The sequence below is a fragment of the Aotus nancymaae genome, unplaced genomic scaffold (assembly GCF_030222135.1).
Source record: "Aotus nancymaae isolate 86718 unplaced genomic scaffold, 86718_ANA_hifiasm-v0.15.2.pri h1tg000002l, whole genome shotgun sequence".
NCBI lineage: Eukaryota > Metazoa > Chordata > Mammalia > Primates > Aotidae > Aotus > Aotus nancymaae.
Genome location: NW_026988413.1, coordinates 20,011,015 through 20,026,608, shown reverse-complemented (window position 1 = coordinate 20,026,608; position 15,594 = coordinate 20,011,015). Strand labels below are relative to the sequence as shown.

At 39.7% G+C, this 15,594-nt stretch overlaps 2 pseudogenes; one reads left to right on the top strand and one right to left on the bottom strand.

The window, feature by feature from the left end:
* Positions 1-3,506: 3,506 nt before the first annotated feature.
* LOC110568986 (keratin, type II cytoskeletal 8-like) lies at positions 3,507-4,405 on the bottom strand (annotated as a pseudogene).
* A 2,287-nt stretch (positions 4,406-6,692) lies between these two features.
* On the top strand, positions 6,693-6,893 carry LOC135274572 (U2 spliceosomal RNA; annotated as a pseudogene).
* Positions 6,894-15,594: the final 8,701 nt, after the last annotated feature.

The window sequence follows — 15,594 nt, the reverse complement described above, 5'->3', positions numbered from 1 at the left end:
ATTTTCCAAGACTCAAGAGGAATGTGGCTGTAGGACATATTACTACTGATGGAATTTGCAAAGCATACACAACATACATGCACACAAATACACAATTACACATGCACACATAAAGAATCGAAGGACAGTTAACAACGAATGATATATATGGTTTTTTCTAAAGGGTACACATACACACACACACACACACACACACACAACTAGGAATTGAAGAAAATGTGCCCACAAATTATATTCACCAAATTGTTCTTTCAGATGAAATTTCAAAATATTCATTAGTTCATTACGGAGGGCAAAAGAGGAGAAAAAAAAGAGAAAGGGAGAAATAAAAAGAAGGCTTAAGATATTGAATACCTTGTTTATCTAAGGTTAACTTGCAATATCTTCTATCTTTAGGGCAATTCTCCCTTTAAGGACATATCAGACTATCCACTTCCTGGTAAATGTGCATAACAAAATACATACAGATGTTGGATAGCTGAGTTGAAAATGGACATTTTCTTATTTCTCTTGGGGTACAAAAGCTCAGAGTTTGCAGCAACTTCTGCTTCTGCAGCCCCTGTCCCTCGCCTGCATGGGATGGGGGTTTGGGTTGTAAATGAAAAGGGAGATTCTGTGACTAATATCAATGAGACAAAGAAATGAAAGCTCTCTAATCCCTGGGCCAGGCTCCAGCCATCCCACTGTACGGGGCCATTGGCCAGAAATCCCACTGTATGCTGGGCCCCAAGCCAACCAGGATTGGATACAATGAGTTTCACAGCCACCTTTTCAGAGCTGACAGCAAATGTCGGGGCACCAACACCCTTTGATAAGAGTTCCAACTTTCTCTCTAACATTTCTACCCAATAATAATAAAGCTTCTTTATTTATAAAGCGGTACTCTCTTGAAGATTGCTTAGTGCTTTTAGAGACACAAATTCATTCATCTCAATACTTATAGTGAGAAGAGGTGGGGCTGGTGGCCAAGACTGGGAAATCAATATTCTCTTCCTGTTTTGAGAGAGAGAGAGAAAAAAAAAAACACATTACTTTATGCAACAGTTCATTCTATTATTGAAATTTCTAGACAAATGTCTCACATGAATATTCTTCCTTAAAATGTGTTTGTAATGAGCTAACCAAACCTTTCTATGTGATTCCTAATGAGTTGTTTACTTAAAATGTCTTCTCTCCTCTTAAGACTGGGTTTTTTTGAAAGGCCAAACACATACACAAACCAGTTAATATGGCACCCCTCCTTGAACTTTCTGGCTGTTTCAGATTTAAATATTGATTTCTTTCTCTCACTCTCTACTCTCTTCATAATGGCAGCAGCTGCTAGGAAGCTGGGAATTTCTTGCCAAGAAAGCACCCAAGAGAATGTGAACACCATTAAAATATTTCTTACCTTTTACTTTATTGTTGTTCTCTAAAGCTCTTGAGTAGCTGAGTATTGGGTAACCAAGAAAGGCTGTTCCTTCACTGGGGAAACATTGGATCTGATTTCCATTAGAGATGCTGAATTATTTAGTGGTAATTGAGTGCCCCAATCAGCCGCTTTCTGAGTGGTTACCTTTCAGTATCCACTCAATTCAGTTTGTATTGAGGATTTTTTCTCTTGAAAACAGAGCATGCACAATTTGAAACTCGTTTATCTTAATTGTGAATAGCTTGAAAAAAGCTTTCGAAGAATTGGGATGAATATAGTATATATCCAGTATGCAAAGTGAAGCTTAGTATAATAAAAATTTAAAGTATTGTAAATACCTCATTTAATTACAACTTGTTCTCATGTCTAAATCCTGTCATAATATATTCTGGCATGTAATTTTCAGATTTTTGCATTTTTTCAAACTGCAAATGAATAATAATTGTTATAAGAAGTTAAATCCTAGCACTAATATTAACTTGCTGACTAATTGGTTTATATTAAATGGATTGACATCTTCAACTGACAATGATAGAGATTACAGTGGAAATCTAGTCAAGAAAATAAAAGGATGAATTGAAAGAAGAAGTCAGTATACATATAGGCATATATATTCCTTTCTATCTTAGCATGTGTGAAAAAGCAGTCAAAAATGAAACAAGACAACTGACTCCTTATAGATTTGCCATTTTTTTTTCGTTATATAACACGCATAGCAAAAAACTGTAGGAGATGAATCTGAAAAGCTAAGCATGGATAACCTTGCCAGTATTATTAAGAAAGTTGGACTTAATTTTATAGTTATAGGAATGCTTTGATATCTTTATATCAGATTTGCATTTTTAAAAAGTCTCATTCTGGCTGCACTGTGTAGATAAGAGTAGAAGGAAAAGATAAAGCCTGGATGAAGCAGAGCAAGTGAGGGTTCTTGACTTCACCCAGGAAAAACTCAGGGGCTAGCCAGTGCTGAAAGAAAGCAACTCTTATTGAACCAGTGCTGCTCCTTGTGGTCCAGGGCTAACCCAGAGGCACTGTGCCCAGTCTACAGCGTATGAGCCATTGGTAGCTTTTATTTTATTTAATGTTCCAGAGTACATGTGCAGGAAATACAGATTTGTTACATAGGTAAGTGTGTGCCATGGTGGTTTACCATACCTATAAACCCATCACCTAGGTATTAAGCCCCACATGCATTAGCTATTTATCCTGATGCTCTCCCTCCCCCACCCCCTGGACAGGCTCCAATGTGTGTTGTTCCTCTCCCTGCATTCATTAAGTGAGAACATGTGGTGCTTGGTTCTCTGTTCCTGTGTTAGTTTGCTGAGGATAATGGCTTCCAGCTCCATCCATGTCTCTGCAAAAGACATAATCTCATTCCTTTTTATGGCTGCTTAGTATTCCATGGTACGTATGCACCACATTTTCTTTATTCAGTCTGTCATTGATGGGCATTTGGGTTGATTCCATGTCTTTGCTACTGTGAATAGTGCTGCAGTGAACATATGCATGCATGAATCTTTATAACTGAATGATTTATATTCCTTTAGGCATATAACCAGTAATAGGATTACTGGGTCAAATGGTAGTCCTGGTTCTAGATCTTTGAGGAATTGTCCACTATCTTCCACAATAAATGAACTAATTTTCATTCCCACCAACAGTGTAAAAGCATACCTATTTCTCCACAGCCTCGCCAGCATGTGTTATTTCTTGACTTTTTAATAATCACCCTTCTGACTAGTGTGAGATGGTATCTCATTGTGGTTTTGATGTGCATTTCTCTAATGATTAGTGATTTTTTTTTTTCATGTTTCTTGGCCACATAAATGTCTTCTTTTGGGAAGTGTCTGTTTATGTCCTTTGCCCACTTTTTGATGGAGTTGTTTGTTTTCTTGTAAATTAGTTTAAGTTTTTTGTGGACTTGGTATTAGACCTTTGTCAGATAGATAGATTGCACAAATTTTCTCCCAATCCATAGGTCGTCCGTTGACTCATGATAGTTTCTTTTGCTGTGCAGAAGCTCTTTAGTTTACTTAGATCCCATTTGTCAATCTTCACTTTCATTGCAATTGCTTTCGATGTTTTTGTCATGAAATCATTGCCTGTGCCTATGTACTGCAGCCAGTGTCTGCAGCTCCTCATACTTCATCTGGTACATGCTCTGAGCCTCAGCCTTGCTGTGGCTGGCAATCTCCTCATACTGTGCCATGATCTTAGCAATGATGCAGTCCATGTCCAGGGAGCAGCTCTCGTCCATGGACAGCACTACCGACCGTGTCTGAGATCTAAGACTGCAGCTCCCGATCTCCTCTTCATACAGCTGCCTGAGGAAGTTGATCTCATCAGTCAGTCCTTCCACATGAGACTCCAGCTCTACCTTGTTCATGTAAGCTTCATCCACATCCTTCTTAATGAAGACAAATTCATTCTCCATCTCTGTATGCTTATTGATCTCAACCTCATGTTCTTGAACTCCTCCACCAGCCCCTGCATGTTGCCAAGCTCCGCCTCCAGCTTCAGCTTCTCTTGGCCCAGTGTCTCCAGCTGCCGCCTCAGGTTGTTGATGTAGCTCTCAAACATGTTGTCCATGTTGCTCCGAGCCGTTTTCTGCTGCTGCAGGAGGCTCCACTTGGTCTCCAGCATCTTGTTCTGCTGCTTCAGGAACCGCACTTGGTCAATGAAGGAGGCAAACTTGTTGTTGAGGGTCTTGATCTGCTCCTTCTCCTGGGTGTGCATGGCCTGGATGTTGGGGTCCACCTCCAGGTTAAGGGGGCTCAGCAGGCTCTAGTTGACCATGATGGCAGTGATGCCTCCTATGCCACTGGCCCCACCATAGCCTCTGCCCAGGCCACCCCAGAAGCTGCTGCTGCCCACTCTGGAGAAGCTCAAAGAGCTGATGCAGGCACCAGGCCCACTTGTGTAGGAGCAGTCACTGAAGGCCCGGGGGCCAGAGGTGAACACCTTGTAGAACTTCTGGATCACCCTGACGGACATGGTGGAGGCAAGAGTGGAGGCAGATGAGCTAAACCAGGCCGAGATTCCAGAAGGAGCAGAGAAGCTGCTTTTGGTGATGATGGGGTTTACTAGATATAGGATCATGTCATCTGCAAACAGAGACAGTTTGACTTCCTCTCTTCTTGTTTGAATACCCTTTATTTCTTTTTCTTGAATGTTGGCCCTGGCCAGAACTTCCAATACTATGTTGAATAGGAGTGGTGAGAGAGGGTATCCTTGTCTTGTGCTGGTTTTCAAGGGGAATGCTTCCACCTTTTGCCCATTCATTGGCTATGGTATCCCCATTTTTAATCATATGTTAATTAAGGTGCAGGTTATTCAGAATTTTCTGGAAAAGGAGATTCCAGAACTATGTAAGATAACTTCCAGGCCATTGCCATGGCCCACAGTCATAGCATTTGTAAACTGTTATGGTGCCTGTAAGAGTATCTTTATGCTAATGACCAGTGGGGCAACTAGAGGTTGCTTTCATTGCCATTTGCTGGTTTTGACTGGGTTCTTTACTGTGTCTGTTTGGACCAGAATCTGCTTCCATCAGCAGGGTCTTGACTAGAAAACAAGTCCTGCTAGCCTTCTATCTCATTCCTCCTCTCAGAAATTATACACTCTTTTTTAATCTTTAGAGGGTTTCAGAAGGACAAAGGTCCATCTTCTGTAACTGCTTCTCGCTGATTTCATGGGCATAGGCCCTGCCTAGGTTGGAGGAACAAAAATTCTAGATACCTAATTTAAGGGGACCAAAGGCAGAATGTTTTCATTTTCCAGGTCAGAAGATGGTATGGGTTGGAAACCTTTTGCCAGTTTTGTCTTTACATGGAGTTGTTGTAATCTGGAAGACACAAACTTTACAAAGAGGTTAAACAAGCAAGGGCCAAAAATTAATAGTAACACAATAGATAACAAAGGTCCTAGCAAAGGTCAAAACCAGGTAAGACTTGGAAAGGCAATTTTGATAGTTGACCAGATATAGTGGGGATCAGTGTCCTGGTTCTATCTATGTATCCAGGAAGCTTTTTCATATATTTTTTGAATGTTAATCTCCATTTGTTCAGTTATTTTTTTTTAATTTACTTTTTTTTAGATGGAGTTTCATTCTGTCTCACAGACTGGAGTGCAATGGCACAATCTTGACTCACTATAGCCTCCGCCTCCCAGGTTCAAGTGATTCTCCTGCCTCACCCTCCCAAGTAGCTAGGAGCTCAGGCAGACATCACCATACCAAGCTAATTTTTGTAATTTTACTAGAGACAGTGTTTCACCATGTTGGTCAGGCTGGTTTCAAACTCCTGACCTCAGATGATCCACCTGCCTTGGTTTCCCAAAGTGCTGGGATTACAGGCTTAAGCCACCATGCCCAGATATTCATTTATTAATGTGGGTCATGATCCTTCTCTTGAACTTGGTGGGGGAGACTCATAGGAAAGAGGCTTGATCCTGGACAGGTGTACCTAGCTAGTGATTCTCTGAAGTTTAACAGCAGTAGAGGTGTTTAACAATATCTGACATAGGCCCTTTCATTTTAGTTGTAATTGATCCTCAGTAAATTCTTCTTTCCAGGTTTTTATTGGGACTAGATCTCCTAGTTGAGCAGGGTAGCTAATCTTTTCCTTTGTCGGAAAGGGCAATACTTTTGAACTTGACCTAAATTCCAATGGGAGGCATAGTTAGGAATGTCCAACACTATTTCTTGTCATAGACTGAATTAATTTTTCAAGTTTCTTATAACCAATTAAATGTTTTTGGCCAGACAGGAATGGAGATAGGCAGGCACTAATTTGCCCTTAAAACTGTTTTAAGCAATATAAATAAAAAACAACAGCCAAAAATAAAGTTCCATATTAAGAGAAAACAAGAGTATAGAGTCAAGTTATACTGGAGGAAAACTTTGCTTTTATAGACCTCTAAGACAAAATATTTTAGCATCAGGACATAACAACAGTTAGAACTGGAGTAGAAAAATTACAAAAGCCAATGAAAAAAGCTAAAGACAGTTATCATTTTAGGCCTTCTCAAAAAGAAAAAATGCTGAAAATAGTGAGCTATGACAGTTGAATTTCTGAGATATGAATGTGAGAAATATAAAAGAAAAGATTATAGTATTGAAAAGCAAAATTTCTTAAAATTGTATTAACAGCAAATCTATAACTTAAGAAAACCTTATTTTAACATAGGAGATGATCTTCTAGAAAGACTATTATAAACAATTCCCTTTGAATGACAGTCAACTTAATCATACACAAAATTCCTTCATAAATTCCCCTTCATGATCGCTTCTCGGCCTTTTGACTAAGATCAAGTGTAGTGTCTGTTCTTATCAGTTTAATAAATTCCCCTTCATGAACCTTAGCATGACTTACACAGACCATATACAACATGCTTGAACTTTCTGACTAGTCCTATACCATCTCTTCCATAAAAAAAACAGTCACTTTTCGGTAGGACAATAATTTATCATACAAGATCCTTTCTCATACAAAATTCTTTTACACTTACATCATTCTTTACCAAAAATACACCTTCATATCCTTATCATCTTTCTTCATATATCTCTCTCTCATACTTACTGGTTACTTTCTCTCTTATTTCATAAGTTGCCTTCTCAAGTCCATAATTTGAATTAACCATTAAGAGTACATTATAACTTAGTATTTTTGCCTGCCACATCAAAGGTTACTCAAGGCTCCTCTGTAGAGATGGTAAGGTATCTAATGGGAGTCATGGGGGATATTGGGCTGTGTAAATCCTCTGTTCTTTTGCAAATGATGGGTTTGGATAGCCAAGGCTCCCTATGGAAACTGGGGCAGTCCCTTTTCCAATGGCCCTCTTGTTTACAGAAGACATACTGATTCTGGCCCAAGGGCTGATGAGTTAGGGGTTCTTGTCTGAACATCCCAGATATCTATCTTGGGACACTTATTTGGATTGATTTATCCTGAGATGTCAGGGGGCTTAAAACAGCCACTAACAATTGTACTTTTTGGCTATTTCTTTTGATTTTTTCCTCTGTCTCTACCCTGTCCCTACTGTAAATTCTAAAGGCCATGTTTAAGAGTTGACTCATAGGATTTGAGGTCCCATTTCTGCCTTTTATATCTTCTTTCTAATGTCAGAGGCAGATTGAGTAATAAAATCCATAGACAGGAGAGTTTGCCATTCTTGAGAATTCTGTATTAGTATATTCCCTAAGTGCCTCAACCAAATGGCCTTGAAATACAGCAGGAATTTCAACCTTTCTTTGTGTTACTTCTTTAATCTTGTCATGATTAACTGACTTAACTACACATTTTTTCTTTCTTTTATTAAGCAACTTACCTTGTGATTTTTGCATGTGAGATCTTGGGAAGCCCTCTGGTAATCCCACCACAGGTCCATATCTGGAACTGTATCTCTTTCCACATGTTAACTAGCATGGTCTAGGTTATGTGTGGCCACTCCAGCTGCATATTTATGGGCAGCACTCAGAACCCTCTGTTTCTTATCTATGGTATAGCAGGTGGACAATAATTTTTTGCAAATCATGTGAAATTAAGTCAAAAGACATGGTCAACTTAACAAACTCCTCAATGAACTTCCCTTGATTCTCCAAAATCTGGCCAAAGTTCTCTTTGCATAAAGCCAAATCACACACAGAAAAAGACACATGTACTCTGACTGTCCCTCCCCCTGACATCTCCATCAGCTACCTCCCACAATGGACACAGGTTTGATTTTAGGGGCTGATATAGGGTTCCCCTCCTGGTGGTACTGGTAGGGCTTACTTCCTCAGGCAATGAGAGGTATACGCTGGGGCTAGTTGGATAAGGGGGAGGGCTGCCTGATGACCTTGTGGTGGAATACTACACTAGAAAACTGGTGGGCCTCCCCTTAGAATTGGAAGACTGAGGAAGCTTCAGGGGAGCATGGGCCATCTAGGGGGAATAACTAGAGGGGGTCACCTGGGTGCAGCTTCTCGGTGTCTGAAAGTAACATGAGCCAAACATCCTACAGTTGTCTGATAAAGGGCCATAAAAGCCATTATATAAGGGATCTCTACCCATTTTCCTTCCTTTTTACAATATAAGTTCAATTGTAAAATAGTGTTATGACATAAAGAAACTTTTTTTGACCTAATTTCTTGGTTTCCCAGTATGTATTAGACCCAAATGGTGTCACAATAGAAAATGAGTTGGTTCCTTTTAAGCCTTCTGTCTTAGTCCATTTCAATGCTGCTATAAAGAACTGTCTGAAAATGGGTAATTTATAAAGGAAAGAGCTTTAGTTGACTCACAGTTCCACATGTCTAGGGAGGCCTCAGGAAACTTACAACTATGGCAAAAAAAGAAGCAAACATGTTCTTCTTCACATGATGGCAGGAAGGAGAAGTGCCAAGCAGAAGAGGAAGAGCCCTTTATAAAACCGTCAGTTCTCATAGGCACTCTCTCACTATAATGAAAACAGCATGGAGCTAAACCCATAATTTAATTACTTCCCACCAGGTCCCTCCCACAACATATGGGGATTACGGGAACTACAATTCAAGATGAGATACAGGTGGTGCATTAATTAGTCTGTTTTCAGGCTGCTAATAAAGACATACCCAAGAATAAGTAATTTATAAAGAAAAGGAGGGTTAAAGGACTCACATTTCCACATGGCTGGGGAGGCCTCACAATCATGACAGAAAGCAAAGGAGGAGCAAAGGCACATCTTACATGGTGGCAGGCAAGAGAGGAATGAAAGCCAAGCGAAAGGGGAAACCCCTTATAAAACCATCAGATCTTGTGAGAACTCACTATCATGACAACAGTATGGGCGAAACCACCCCCATGATTCAATTATCTCCACCTGGTCTCACCCTTGACACATGGGGATTATTACAATTCAAGGTGAGATTTGGGTGGGAACAAAAAGCAAACCATATTACCTTCTAATTTAAAATTTCTCCAGTTGTCTAAAAGGTACCCTAGCAACAGGTCCTTCAGGATGCTCATTGTTGTTTCCTTGTCTGACAAGCATCTCTACTAGACACAGAAGTTTTTTAAGTCCAATGAAAAGGAAAATAAATGAACTCTCATTATTTTCTGTTTCAAATTCCCACTTCCTGCACAGAGGGTGTAAATATAGATAACAAAGCATTAAGAAAGTGGATTATGAAATAGGAGTGGGAAGATACTACAGTGTGCTCCATGAAACATGGCAAAAGAATTATTTTTATTAAGCAAAACATAGAAGGAAAAAAGGAAAATGCAGTGACAGGATTAATCATTTTGGACTTTAGGGCAGGAAACAGAAAAAAGCAAGAATAAAAATTCCTCTAGTGTGGGCATCCTCAAACCCACAATGCCTCCTTAAAGTAGGTCTCTAACTCAAAATGCCAAAATCTCCAGAGCATGTACAAGGTGGCCAACAGTGAAGGTAGGCCTTTAACCCCACAATCCCGAAGTGGGCATCTAACCCACAATCCTAGAGTGAACACTCTCACAATCAAGTATCCTGTCTTAAACAACTGTCCAAACATAGGACCAGGGAGCCAAAGCAAAAACTGGAAACAAAACATGTATTTCAGGGTGGAAAATAGCTTATGAAAAAATAAAATGGCATTAGAGGATAAATGATCAATTGTCATAGCTGATTAGTTTTGCTTCTGTCCAGGGCCTCCAAATGGCAGGTGACTTCAAATTAACTACCTAGTCAAAGGTCTTATTTCCTGGCTCACCCAATATTGAAGGAAGCACAGAGGGGTCACGTACTAATCCACATGAGCCAAAATGGCTCCAACCAGTCTCCAGTGTGGAGCTCAGGTGAAAGTCTCCTCCCCAGGTTTCCTTGGTTTGGACAGGCTTGGCTGCCGTGAGGGAACCAGGGCATGGTCCTGTGATCAGCTGGCCAAAGTGATGAGTATGGTGTGAGGCAGCACTGTGGCTGCTTGCCTGTTCACTCTGCTCTGCTGCTGCCACCTGCCAGAAAAGACAATGGCCCTGAGAAAAGCCTTTAGGTAGCATTACTGCTCTGTAGTGCTACAGGCTCTATATTAGAGCTCTGCGGCTTCAGTCATTGGCCTTGCCATCTCTTGCCAGACACTCACTGTCTCATCATCGTTGCCGGCTACTTGTTGCTTCATAAATCACTGATCACCATCTTACCATCTTGTCTCCTTGCTGACTGCCAACTGCTGATTTCTGTCTCACCATCTCTCCAATCACCAGTAGGTGTCTTGCCACCTTGCCGTCTCATCTCTTCCCTTCGTTGTCACCATGATGATGCAGGGCAGGCAATGGGGCTTAGCCCACAGGGTTCTTGGCTTCACCAAGGAAAGAATTCAAGGGCTAGACAGTGGTAAGAGAAAGCAACTCTTGCACCTGTACTGCTACTTGTGGAGCAAAGCTAACCCATAGGGAGTGTGGGCTGCATTGTCAGTGTATGGGCTGTTGACTGTTACATTTATACCCACTTTCAATCATATGTTAATTAAGAGGCAGGTTATTCACAACTTTCTGGAAAAGGAACAGGGAGTTTTTTCCAGAACCATATAAGGTAACTTCCAGGCTACTGCCATGGTATTAGTAAACTGTCATGGTACTGGTGGGAGTGTCTTTATCCTAATGAGCAGTGAGGGCAACTAGAGATCACTGCCATCTGCTTATTTTGGCTGACTTTTTTTTTTTTTTTTGAGATGAAGTCTCACTCTGTCACCCAGGCGGGTATACAATGGTGCTATCTTGGCTCACTGCAACTGCACCTCTCAGGTTCAAGTGATTCTCTTGCCTCAACCTCCTGAGTAGCTGGGACTACAAGTGCATGCCACCACACCCAGCTAATTTTTGTACTTTTAGTAGAGATGGGGTTTCACCATAATGGCCAGGCTGGTCTCAAACTCCTGACCTCAGATGATCTGCCCACCTCAGCCTCCCAAAGTGCTGGGATTACAGGTGTGAGCCACTGTACCCAGCCTTGACTTCTTTACTGCATCTGTTTTGACCAGATCCTGCTTCTATTAGTGGGGTCATGACCAGGAAACAAGTCCCGCCAGCGTCCTATCTCATGGGTGCCATTGGAAATAATCCAGGTGGGAAATAACGGGGATCTAAATAAGTAAACCAGAAATGCTGATGGAGGGACAACAGAGGAGAGAGAAAAGAATTGACAACAAACAGTGAATGATTGTCTATGAGTGCTGAAAGAGCAAAATTATCAAGAATAACCCCTATGACTCCAGCTTTGTGACTGATGGTGCCAACCTTTGAGCCAGGAAACAGAATTGAAAAATTAGAAATGAGTCCACTTTTAGAAATGTTGAGTTCAGAGATTAGTGTGAGATCCAAGTGGAGAATGCAGTATTTAAGAAAAATTTAGAAGTATATACTGTGGCACAAATTGACTATTTTAAATTCAACTTTTATGTGTGTTTCCAATGAACAATCCAAAACCATGAAACAATTTATTTAGTCAGCTTATTTATAATGCCTCTTTAAATTAATTCATACAAGAAGCTCCCAACTCCATAATAAAAATGTTTCCAAACTAGAGCTTGCCATATTAAATGGGGTGCTTTTTGATGCTTCTGTTCTACATCCAAAGTGAAAAAGAGAAACTTTGCTAATGGCTAATTCTTTATTTCTCCCACACTCTGGGAAGTAACCATATTTTGGTGGTTTCTTACATCAAAGTATACTAGAGAAAAGGGAAGTCATGTCTTTGTTAACCAAAGAATCTTCTTTACTTAAGTGATGAAGTTGGTAGCTTAACTAATCCTTTTACCCACCCCAATCACTCTCCACTCTTATCACTTACACTGTCTATGCCCTTTTCTAAACCATCTTCATAATTTTTCTAATGAATATTTTGTTCACATGCAAGCAGATTTTTTCTATTGCCCTAGGCCAGTAATTTCAATGTCTCAAATCTCAAATTCTGCTTGGTATTTTTTTTTTTTTTTTTTTTTTTTGGTAGAAAGAGGAGGTTGTCATTAGTTTGTCTTACATACATCTGTCAGTTCCTTTCCAGTGCTGTGTTTTGTTTTGTTTTTGTTTTGGCCCTGTGTTTATATGTGTGAGAAGGACATTGGTGCCCTAACTTCTGCTCCATTTTCACACCCCCACTGAAATCTCTGCTACTCAGCTACTTGAAATCTCTCTGGAATTGTTTTTACATATGCAGGGCTGGATACCTGCCTCCAGTTAAGTTATATCCCCATCATGCACCTTTCACCCCACTTCCCTTATATTAATTTGGTCTCCTCCTAGGTAGGTGAGTGGGAGAGAGGTAAAAAGACCACAATGATTGGTTCTAAGCATTTGGTAACTACTCAGAATAAAATGGGGCACCAATGGGAATTTCGTCAAGAAAGGGAAAATTAGTATATTTAAGAAGGAAATAAAGGCTTCCTGGAAAACTGGAAAAATACAATTTGATATAAAGAAAATGACTGTAAAACTGAACATTTATTTTGCAAATTAATTCTAGGGTATAAAATAACAGCATGCAATCATTGTAATCTCCCAGGCATGGGGGCTAGCAATTTTAAAATATCACATGAAATTCTGACAACAATCCTATGATGCAAATGACTCTTATTATTACTAAGCTGCAGATAAGGTCAAACAGCTAGAAGAAGTCAAGTTGGAGTTCAAGACAGATAGACCTAGAATGCACTCCAGTTTGTTTTAGTCATCTTCCCCAATTTTTCATTACATGTTTGCCATATCGTGTAACAGTTTGATCTGTGGGAAATAAATCATTGTGATTATTTACCTTTTGAAACAGAAAAAAGGCATGATGGAATTCAGATGGTAAGTTCCATTTTAAAATGTGACCTCTACTTATAGAAATAGAAACACTTTCAGCTTCAAATAACAGAAAAATCTAACTAACAATGATGCTTCACATAGCAAGACTTTTGGAAATAAGCAGTCACTGCATTGGTTCAGTGTCTGAAAGATTTCACAGCTTATTTGGTGTCGGTTCCATGCTGTTCTGTTCCTTAGGGATTCACGATGGCTGTGTCACAGGAGATAGATAGTACTAAGAAGAGTGCTCCTTCTTGAGTATCTCTTTCTAATGGAGAAAGGATAAATCCTCCCCAAAGCTCCTAGGAGACCCTCCTTCTGTATGTGACCTCACCTGGAAGGATAGTTGAATAAACTGAAGATAGAATTTTATTCAGCCTCTGTAATGAGAGCCAGGCAAATGAATGGGGCTGGAGAAGGTAATAAGGCTTTGGAGCGGCCAACGAACACATCTGCTACAGTGATTGCATGGCACATACAGCTATTTCTGCCTTCAGTATGATGGACAAATTGTAATTACATTATGATTTCTTCCCAAAAAAATCAAATAGTCTTTGGTACCAACTGGAGGTTTTTTGTTTTTTTACTTAATGCTGAATTTCAGTACTTCTGTGTACTGAGTTTCAGCAAGTTCCTTTTTTAATAAAAAGCTGCTGTGATGGAAAAGTTGTTATTTTACTATTCATTTCCATCAGTTGTTGCTTTGATGAGGAGAGAAAGTGTCTGAAGCCATCATCCTACTCATATATTTTCAGTCCTTCCCCTCACCTTTTTCTTCTCAAAGATTTTATCAGCATGTACTATGTGCTCTGATGTGGATATAATCATGGCTCTGATGACTCTATATGAACATTAGAAGAAAAAGTACAATAATGATAATAAATTAATTCATACTAACTTAGCATTTACTATGTTCCAGATGTTGTTCATCATGACCTACTTCCATGAAAGTGTTAGAGACCACTAGAGTTAACATAAAGCAGATACTGAAAGGAACTGTGAGACTTAAATTCGATTTCTAGCTTAACTTGTCTGGACTCTAGTTGTTTTCTTTTGTTTTTGTTCTTTTAATTTTCAAAATGGGGACTATGGCAATGCAGAATAAACTGACCCACTAACGTAAATGAATAGATCACAAGTAGTCAAATCTATTGGGCTGTCTCTTTTCAGATATTGAGACTCTGAATCAATTATCTATTGCTATTACAAATCACCAAAAACTTGGTGGCTTTAGAATTCAGTAGTGATTTATTTCTTCATGATTCTGCAGTTTGGACAGGACTTCTCAGGGCAGTTCTACTCTCCTACATGCTATGACTGGGATATTCAAGATGGCATCTTCAATTAACTGTCTGATGATGCCATGGCTAGGATAGCTAAACAGATGCGGGCTGGCTGGGCATCTTTCTTTCCATGTCTCTCCATGTGGCTAGCTTGGGCTTTCTCATCATGGTGCTGGGTTATAAGAAGGCGCATACCCAAAGGACAGGTCCCAATGACTAGCAAAAGCAACAAATCAAAGTCAATGTGAGCGGGGACTATATGACATTGATATCAAGGGTCAGAATTCACTGGAGGCATAAACTAAGAGTCAATCAGAGACACTCGTTTGGGGTTTCTAGTTTAAACAATTTATATCACTGAGTACACTAAACCAGGTTATGACCCACGCAACTACAGCCTGTTTAGTCCTTTGAAAATAAAAATTACAATAGAACTAATAAATCTCTGAGAAATCCATTTTTCTTGAGTGGATTTATTAAATCAAATGACTAGCACTACTATGGAACACTCTAATGATAGTCAGTATTGTTGTTCATTCAACCTTAACTCCCTACTTCTTTTTATACAAGATAAATAGAATGAAAGACATGAGTTGAGTTTGGGTTATGGTTAGAAGATTCCATTCTTTCAGTATAAGCATTCTCTTGACAACCTAAACAATCATCTCACATTTGGTGATTAAGTGTGTACTTTTTAACAGAGGCAACTGTCAAAGGAGTTGAGAAGCTCACTCCTAATGGCCTCTGTTGGAGAAATGATGGCGTCATTGGGAGACAGAACATCTGTAACCTCTCCTTGCAGTCAGTCAACAGCTCACTGAGCCAGCACAAGCTACTGCCATTGATTTTTCTGTACAGATAATTGAAAACCGCCATAAGAGCCTGTATATCATACCCATCATCAGTGACAGTAGAAGGGTCTTACTTCATATAAATATGTCATAGTCCTCCTTTAAAACTTTAGCTTTGGGCTAAGAAGGCATTTTTCTTTCTGTGGATGTACAAGGAAACTAAATTCAGAGGAGACAGGCCATATGTAATTCTAGAGCTGAGACAAAAAGTTATGGATAGAGAAAACGTAAAGATAGGTTTCTAGTACTGTGACAAGACAGAAACTGAA